At 41.5% G+C, this 8,944-nt stretch overlaps 1 protein-coding gene across 2 annotated transcripts in view; it reads left to right on the top strand.

Moving 5' to 3' along the window:
• PCBP3 (poly(rC) binding protein 3) overlaps positions 1–8,944 on the top strand; it is a 264,296-nt gene continuing 255,352 nt past the window's right edge. Inside the window, exon 1 of one of the 2 annotated variants that reach the window (XM_032276689.1) lies at positions 1–221. The gene's annotated coding sequence lies outside the window, so the exon portion shown is untranslated. The remainder of the gene's footprint in view (positions 222–8,944) is intronic. The other variant, XM_032276690.1, reaches the window with a different exon arrangement.

The following is an 8,944-nucleotide window of genomic DNA, read 5'->3' as shown; positions in this document are numbered from 1 at the left end:
GATTGGTCAGTGGCGCAGAGGGGCGGGCCCGCGCCGCGCGCAACGCTCGGGCTGGAGCGCCTGTAGCCGCGACCGCCGCCTCAGCCGCCTCAGCCGCGGTCGCCGCCGCCTCGGCCGACTTAGGATCCACCGCCGCCTCGCCGCCTGCCTCGCCCTGACCCCGCCCGGGCCGCCCGGCCTGTCCCCGCCGGCCCACAGTCTCGCCATTCGGCGCAGGGCAGGTGAGTGAGCGGTGGCGGGCGGCGTCGGGGTCGGGCGCCCTTACGGGTTACGGGGACTGAGCCCCCGACGGAGGCCGAGTGACGGGGCGGCCCGGGACCGCGGCAAACTTCGCCCGAGCCGGGGCGGGAGGGGGTCCCGGGCTGGGTCGCGCTGTCCCCGACCGCCGCTGGCGCCTGCGGCAGCCCGGGACAGCGAGTGGACTCGCGCTCCCTCAAGGTGCGGTCGTTAGGCCGGGCCCCCCGCCTCCGCCCCCTCCCCAAATTCGGAAGTTGCCGCGGGAAGCCGAGAGCGCCTCGGCCGCCGGTCAGAAAACGTCTGGACGTCTTGAGGCTTCAGTTTCAAAACGGCACAAATTTCTTCTCCTGATGGAGAAGAGGTCTGGGAACCCCCCGGAGCGGCCGCGGCGGACTGGAGGGCGGCGGCGCGCGGCGCGGGGCCTCCTCCCCCTGGACGGCCGTGGGGAAAGCGCGGCCTCGCCCCTCGCTGACCCTGCGGAGAGCCGCGCGCGGGCGCTGGGGCGCGTGCAGGTCCCTCTTGTCGGTCGCTGTGGTTTGTTTTAATTCTGGGGGGTGCTTAGAACGTGTTTCTTATTGTTCCCACACGTGTTCTAGTTGGAAGTCTTGTTTCATGAAAGAGTTTATTTTTTCTTTTTGCGTGGTCATGTTTTCCATTTCCCCCCTACTCTGAATTTTGTTTCTGGCGTAAGAAATCTGAAAGTTAACCAAAAGTCACGTCCTACATCTCGTGGCCAAGCGTTGGTTATCTTCCACCGTCCTTCAAGGCAGCCTGGATTTGCAGGTCTCGTTAGCCCACCAGTGAGCCAGTAGTGCTCTCGGTTGATGAGCGTTTGTAGAGTGGGATTCACCGGAAGGGATATTGGGCAGCAGGGCCTTGCGGAGAGGCCTTTGGAGATTTCACTGGGTAACTTACAGAGTCCTTGTTTCAAAAATATTTCTCTGGCACAGGCCCTCACACATCCCTCTGAAATTGAACTCCATTTCAGGGGCAAACTGTTGCCCTTTTTCTTTTCTTTGGACTTTTCTCAGATGTGAATCCCAAAGGAATGTGCAAGAGTTCTTTCCTATTTAAAAGAAGTAACTCCCAGTCTCCTCATATTCAAGAACAATTCATCATCTTAAAGCATGTCAGAGATACCTGTTTTGGCCCAAAATGGGGTGTTTGTAGAACAGTGGCACTCTGGAGGGATCATTGATAAGATCTGAAAAGACCTTGTCAGATCTTGAGAATCAATGGGGCCATTGATTCTCACATGAGAAAAGCTGAAGTAGCTCTGGTGTTTTCAGACTTGGAGATCTGTCAGAAAACATGGGGCCTTTAAACACAAGTGCAGTGACTGACTAACTGATGTCTTTCACTTTCGAGCAGTATAATTTTTTTCACTTGTACGTAGATGCTGTTGTTTATACAGTGCAAGTTCATTATGAATGTTTTAGAACTTACATAGCTTCACGTATTTTCTTAGTTGATACTTAATATACGGTTTTGAAAAAGTTTTGATGGTAAATGGGGTCTTTATAACTGAAAAAAAGGGCACTATCTAGAATTGAGGGCTTTTTGTCTGGTATTGCCACAGGTGCTGCTGATTAGTGGTGATATTGGACCTCAAAACATCACTTTCCCAGATATCTTTATAACACTCACGGTGGGGGAAAATTCCTTTTTATGTTTACATTTTTAGCTATTTATGAGAAAAAAATTCAACACATGGGTACATTTTGTTAGCTGTTTTGAGGAAGGTATCCTTTATTGTTCTGAGGGAGGCTGAGAGCATGCTGCATTTATAAATTTGAAAAAGTCTCATGAGCTTCTTGAACCAATCTAGCCATTCAAACTTGGATTCTGTGTATCAGTTTTGATTATTTCAGTTCCTGTGTCAATGGCAGAATCATTTCTATTTTAACAAATGCCTCAGGGCTTTACAGTAAAGGTGATCACAGAAGCAGATTTTAGTAGATGTAAGTTGTGTATCCTCTCAGTGAAGAAGGCTGATGCTTCGTGCCATAACCAAGGAAAATACTTGCTCATGTTGGAATTGCCCCAACTTAAACATTGGAATAAATGCTGTAGATTTTTTGGGCAGCTCTGATATCTCAGCTCTCATCCCTGGTAGCAATGACTCCAATAGGCAAGGCGTCATGGGTCCGCTGTCCATGGTGCTGAAGCCATGTCTCCTGTTTCTGTGTGTGTTTTGTCTTTTTGGGGTGTGTGTGTGTGTGTGTGTGCGCGCGCCTCAGACTTTGTCTTTCTGGTGTGTGTGTGTGTGTGTGTGTGTGTGTGTTTGCCTCAGACTTCCTTTCCAGCATGCTTTAAAATTAATTTCAGAATTCATATTATTGAATACAATTTGATCAGAGAAATTCTGTTGAATCGAAATTTACACTTAAGCCATTGTATACATTTTTTTTTTTTGAGGATAATTGTGTTACAACATTACCTTTCTTTTTGCTTAGTCTTTCACCCTCTCTCTAGCTGGGAGTTTTGTTGCTTGAATATGGTCATCAAGTAACAAATCACTGAAATTAAGTGAAACCCTGTTTTCTTAACAACCATTTTTAAAATAAAGTACCAGTTTGTTTTAGTCTGTTTTCTTTTGCTTATAACAGAATACCTGGAACTGGGTAATTTACAAATACAATGAATTTATTTTGTATAGTCATGGAGGCTGAGAAGTCTAAGGTCCAGGGCCAAAGCCACCAGCTCTACTCCCATGATAACTCACTAATCCATTAACCCATTAACCCATGAATGGATTAATCCATTTTATGAGGACAGAGTCCTCTTGATCCAGTCACCTCATAAAGGCCCCACCTCTCAATACTGCTACATTGAGGATTATGTTTCAACATGAGTTTTGGAGGGGATATTTCAACCATAGCACCTTTATTACAATATAGACATACATCTGTAGGCCTATATCTATGTAGGGGCAGCTTGTCCCCAAAAGGGTTGACTGTAGCATGTTTTGCATTCTCCAGCATGTTGGTTCTCAGCCTTTCCTGAAGAAGGGGGTCTGTGTATGTGTTGGGCTATTGAGTGGTTGCCAGGCATTCCTGTTATGTTAGAGCAATATCTACTCTCTTTTCTCTAATATTGAGGACATGTTTGTAAATCATTTTAGATGAAACTTTTTTTTCTCTTGAGGTTTTTTCAGTTACTTTAGAATTGACTCACAGGTTAGCAATAAAAAAGATAGGTGTCACTTGTGGTGCAGAGATTCTTGCACATGGCAGTAAATTGTGTATCAAGCTAAGCAGTGGATTGTTGAGGTGCTTTTTGTTGTGATCATCTGAACTGATTCTTTGGCCCCATTTGCTCTACACTTAACCCAGGTTACTCTTCGACATCTCTTCCATTGGTGGAAACTTAGGAAAGCTTCCTTCTGCCTCATCCAAGCTCCAGCAATACTCCCTCATTGTCTACTCTTTACCATTTCCTCTGCTATGACCTGGGAACCCACAGGCAAGTGAGACCGAGTTCTTATTGAAGAGCTCACCAGTTCAGACTGAGGAAGGAACACATAAACATATAATGACAGGGGGCCATACTCAGTGCTGCAGTTCAGATAAATAGAAAGCCAGGCGAATGTGTTGAGGGGTGATTCATTTTGGCTGAGAATCAGGGAAAGCTTTAGAGAGGCGGTGGCCTTTGGGCTGGGCCCTAGAGTATGAGTTGCAATTGGGCATGGATTGGGTATACAATTATTAGAAAAAGGCTGGAAGGTTGGAATAACCAGAGTACAGAGTATGTAGTGGTGTGGAGGGTGGAGGTATGGGGAGGCATAGTGAAGGAGTTGGGACCCTGCTAGAAGTGTTAGGGGCGTTGTGAAATGGTTGGAACTCTGTTGGAGATGGAGGGGGTTGAGAGTGGAGGAGGGGTTGCATGGTAGGTAGAATAATGGCTCATAAAGCTGTCCACATCCTAATCTCAGGACTGTGTTATGTTACATGGCAGGGGAGTTAAGGCAGCAGATGGAATGAGGTTGCTAATCAGCTCCTCTGAAAATAGGGAGATTATCCTGGATTATCTGGGTGGGCTCAGAGTAATCACAAGTGTTCTTAAAAGTGGAAGAGAGAGGCAAAATAGTCAATGTCAGAGTGATATGAGGTGAGGAAGACTCTAGCTGCCATTGATGGCTTTGAAGATGGAAGGGTGCACTAGTCAAGGAATGTGGTAAGCCTTTGGAAAAGACAATAAAAGGGATTCTCCCCTAGAGACTTTGGAAAGGAATGCAGTCCTTGATTCTAGCCGAGTGAGATCTGTGTCTGACTTGTCCAGAAGTGTAAAATAAATGTTTGTTGTATTAAAACACTAAGTGTGTGAAAGTTTGTTACAGCAGCAGTAAGAAGCTGATACAGCCTGGGGGTCTTCCTTTGGCAGTTTTAGCTGACAAAATTAAGGAGGAAATAACATGATCAGATTGGTTTTAGAAGATAAAATGATGGAGCTGCCACTTGGGGAGAATCCACCCCAGATAAACATAGTTCTATGCCCATTTCACCTCCTAGGCAAGACTGGCATCTGATGTTGTCTTATGTGGTGCAAATCCCACTTCCAGTCTCTCTGATCAGCTTCCTCAGCCTCTACCTCTCCCAATTGCCATGTCCCACTGGTTCATCTTTCCTCTGTGTTGGACACTTGGAAAAGAGTAGACCAGGTATACGCTTAACAGCTGAGATTGCGGTGTCACAGGCTAGGCCCATCCAGCCTCACAGCTGTTGTTGGATTATTTTCCAGAGTTTTGTTTCTTTACATCCTCACTAATCCTTTGTATCTTCAGATGTTTTAATTGTCAATTGAGTAGATATTAAATATCTTACTTTTTTTTTTTGAGATGGAGTTTCACTCTTGTTGCCCAGGCTGGAGTGCGATGGTGCAATCTCAGTTCACTGCAACCTCCGCCTCCTGGGTTCAAACAATTCTCCTGTCTTAGCCTCCCAAGTAGCTGGGATTACAGGCACGTGCCACCATGCCTGGCTATATCTTCCTCTTTTAATTAGCATTTCCTTGGCTAGTGAGTTTGAGGATTTTCTACCCATATTTTGGCCACTTGATCTTCTCTAAAAATTGTATTCTTAAATTGTTTGTCCATTTATTGTCTGGATTATCCTTTTTATAGTTTTTTAGAAGTTCTTTCACATATTCTGGATTCTATTTGTATCCTGTACTTTATACTTTTAAATATGCTGTTTTGATGAACAAATGTTCAGTTTTAATGTAGTTAGATTTATCAGTCTTTTCCTTACGGTTTGTGGTGATTGAGTCTGATTTAAGAAATCTTGTGTTACTCCAAGGTCATTGTATTAGTCCATTTTCATACTACTGATAAAGACATACTTGAGACTGGGCAATTTACAAAAGAAAGAGATTTAATGGACTTACAGTTCGACATGGCTAGGGAGGCCTCACAATCATGGCAGAAGGTGAAAGGTACATCTCACATGGCAGCAGACAAGAGAAGAGAGCTTGTGCAGGGAAGCTCCCCTTTCTAAAACTATCAGATCTCGTGAGACTTATTTGCTATCATGAGAATGGCATGGGAAAGACCTGCCCCCATGAGTCAGTTACCTCCTGCTGGGTCCCTCCCATAACACATGAGAATTCAAGATGAGATTTGGGTGGGGACATAGCCAAACCATATCAATCATAATATAGTCTCCTCTTTAAAAAAAATGTTTAAATATTTGCTTTTTATAGTTTACCTGGAACTTATTTTTGTGTGGGATATGAGATAGAGATCCAGTTTTAAATTTTTTCCAAATTCATAACTAATTGTATCAGTATTGTTTATTGAGTACAGTCCTTTTCCCACTGATCTGAAGTGCTACCTTTGAAACATCAGATTTCACAAATGTGTGGATCATTTTCTGGTTTCTTTGTGTACATAATGATTATTTCTTTCTTCCTAGTTGTTAAATCTTTTATTGACCTTTTTTTTTTTTTTTTTTTTTTTGTCTTTTTTCCTTTGCTTGGACCACTAGAGAAAGTTGTATGGAGATTGTGGTAAGATTATCCTTATATTGTTTTTCATTTAAAAGAAATGCTGTGAAAGACTTAATTGTGAACTTTGCTTTTTTTTGGTAGATTCCTTTTATTAGGTTAAGGATGATTACATTTACTAGTAGTTTAATGAAAGCTTTAAAAAAAATCATGAGTAGATTTGAATTTTCTCAAGTGGTTTTATATACAGCATACTTATTTAGATAATTTTATGCTTTTCTTTTTAAATTATGATTGAGTGGAAATATTTTATTCTTTTAATTTAAACCATCATTGATTTCCTGGGAGAAACTGTAATGTATTACATTAAAAAATATTAGGCCAGGTGTGGTGGCTCATACCTGTAATCTCAACACTAAGAGGCTGAGGCCAGAGAATCAAAAAAAGAAAAGAAAAGAAAAAATTAGCTGGGCATGGTGGCATGCATCTGTAGTCCCAGCTGCTTGGGGAACTGAGGTGGAAGGATCACTTGAGCCTGGGTGGACGAGGCTACAGTGGAATGTGATCATGCCTCTGCACGCTAGCCCAAATTATTGGATCCAATATGCAAATATTTCATTTAGGATTTCGGCGTATATGTACATAAGAGATGTTGACCAGTGATAATCTTTTCTTGCATCGCCCTTATTCAGATTTCGTATCAACATGATACTTCATCATCTTTGTGATAGTTTCTTTCTTTTTTAGAAACTGGGACTCTCCGTCACCCAGGCTGGAGTGCAATGGTGCTATCATATCCTACTGCAGCCTTGAGCTCCTGGGCTTGAGTGATCCTTTTGCCTTAGCCTCTTTATTAGCTGGGATTATAGGCACAAACCACCATGCCCAAATAATTTTTAAATGTTCTTTTTGAAGAATCAGGGTCTTGTTGTGTTGCCCAGGCTGGTCTTGAACTCCCGGGTTCAAGAAATTCTCCCACCTTGGCCTCCCAAATGTAATAGTTTCTGACAGGGAGGAATTTTTGTTATCTGGAAATTTTGCAAAATTGATTCTTAAATGATCTACATATGGACCTTTTTAAACATGGAGACACTTGCAGTAGCAATTAATCACTTTGGAAGAGTCGCTAGTCCATTCTGCTCACATTTCATTGGCCAGAAGGAGTCATTCTGGCCATACCTAATTTCAGATGGGGCAGGGAGGTAGAATCTTCTTCATCCTGGCAGCAGGGGGCACTCAGTCCAAAGGCACAAGGAAACAAATTCTGTCAGTAATAGAGTGAGCATGGAAACAGATTCTTCCCCAGTCAAGCCTTCAGGTGAGAATACAGCCTGGCTAAAACTTTGAATGAAGCCTTGTAAGACCATAAGCAGAGGACCCAGTTAAGCCTGCTTAAATTCCTGACTCATAGAAACTGTGAGATAATAAATACATATTGATTTAAGGTATTAAATTTGTGATAGTTTGTTATGTAGCAATAGAAAACTGATGTATTGATCTCTACTGACCTCCCATTAGAAGTGGATTTGGGTTGATGAAGTATGTTTGACTCTATTTAAGGTAATAAGCTTGTTATTTATTTTCCTTTATAAAACTTCTTTTTTTTTGTATTATAAAAGTAATACAAATATTTTGTGTAGAAAAATTGGAAAAAACAGAAAAGTGTAAAGTAGAAATCAGCATTATCCATGATTTTACCACAAAAGGATGTTCAGTGTTTTTTCCTACTTATATTTATGTATGATGTGCATATCCTAAAGTTGGGATGCATTCCAAAATATGTGTTATAAACCAATATTTTGTGTTACTAGATCATGAACACTTCCTTGTCTCATAATGTGCTCTTCTAAAATATGATTTCGAATGGCTGCATACTATTCTAAAGAGTGTCCCAGTTTATTGAACCATTTCCCTATGGCTGGACATTTATGTTGCTTGAAAATACTTCCCATAATAAATAATGCTTTGAAAAATATCCTATACAAAAATCATTGTCTGTATCACTGATTACTTCTAAATTTCTAAAGGTAGAACTATTAGCTCAAAGCTTGTAAATGTTTTTAAGTCTTCTGGTACTTAACCATCTATCTTCCAACATTTCTAAAAAATAACATAAAACTTAGACATCTGTTTCTGTAACTCTCCAGGTTGGGATAGGACAGAACTATTGATTTTTAAGCATCTAGGTTCCTGTTTTCTCAACCCTGTTTGCAAAGTGGTTTTAAATTATTCATCTAATTGCTATATGGATTATATTTATAGACGCATTTGTGTATGAGATCGCTCCTTTAATGTTTGAGGAAAAGCCTACAAATTGCATTGTCACATTCCTATCTCTGTAAATCCTTTTCTACTCCTATTCACCCTTTCTTTGTTCTCAGTCAACCCAGTAGAGACACTGAGACAAGCAAGACCTTGTATCCTTATAATACTCAGACAAAATGACTGTTCTGAGCCAGCCCTTGTTCTTCTCTTCTTGCCATTTTTTAACTAGTTGATCTAAAGAAGATGAGAGATCAGACTATTAATGATTAATTCAAAATATTTTTTTCTGGTTTCTAAAGTAATAGATGTTTGTGTAGAAAATTTCTAAATGAAAGATTAGCATAAAAAGCAGAATAAAAATCTTGATAATTGTATTACCCACAGATGACTACTATTTAAATATAACTTGATCATGCCAGCTTATTCTTAAAATATATGATTAGATTCTGATGGCTTTTTTTTTTTTTTTTTTTTTTTTTTTTTTTTTTTTTTTTTGTGG

Source organism: Sapajus apella, unplaced genomic scaffold (assembly GCF_009761245.1).
Source record: "Sapajus apella isolate SASKATOON/1434 unplaced genomic scaffold, GSC_monkey_1.0 scaffold8, whole genome shotgun sequence".
NCBI classification, from domain to species: Eukaryota; Metazoa; Chordata; class Mammalia; order Primates; family Cebidae; genus Sapajus; species Sapajus apella.
Note: the sequence above shows the minus strand (reverse complement) of the source record. Positions and strands in the feature narration are given on the sequence as shown.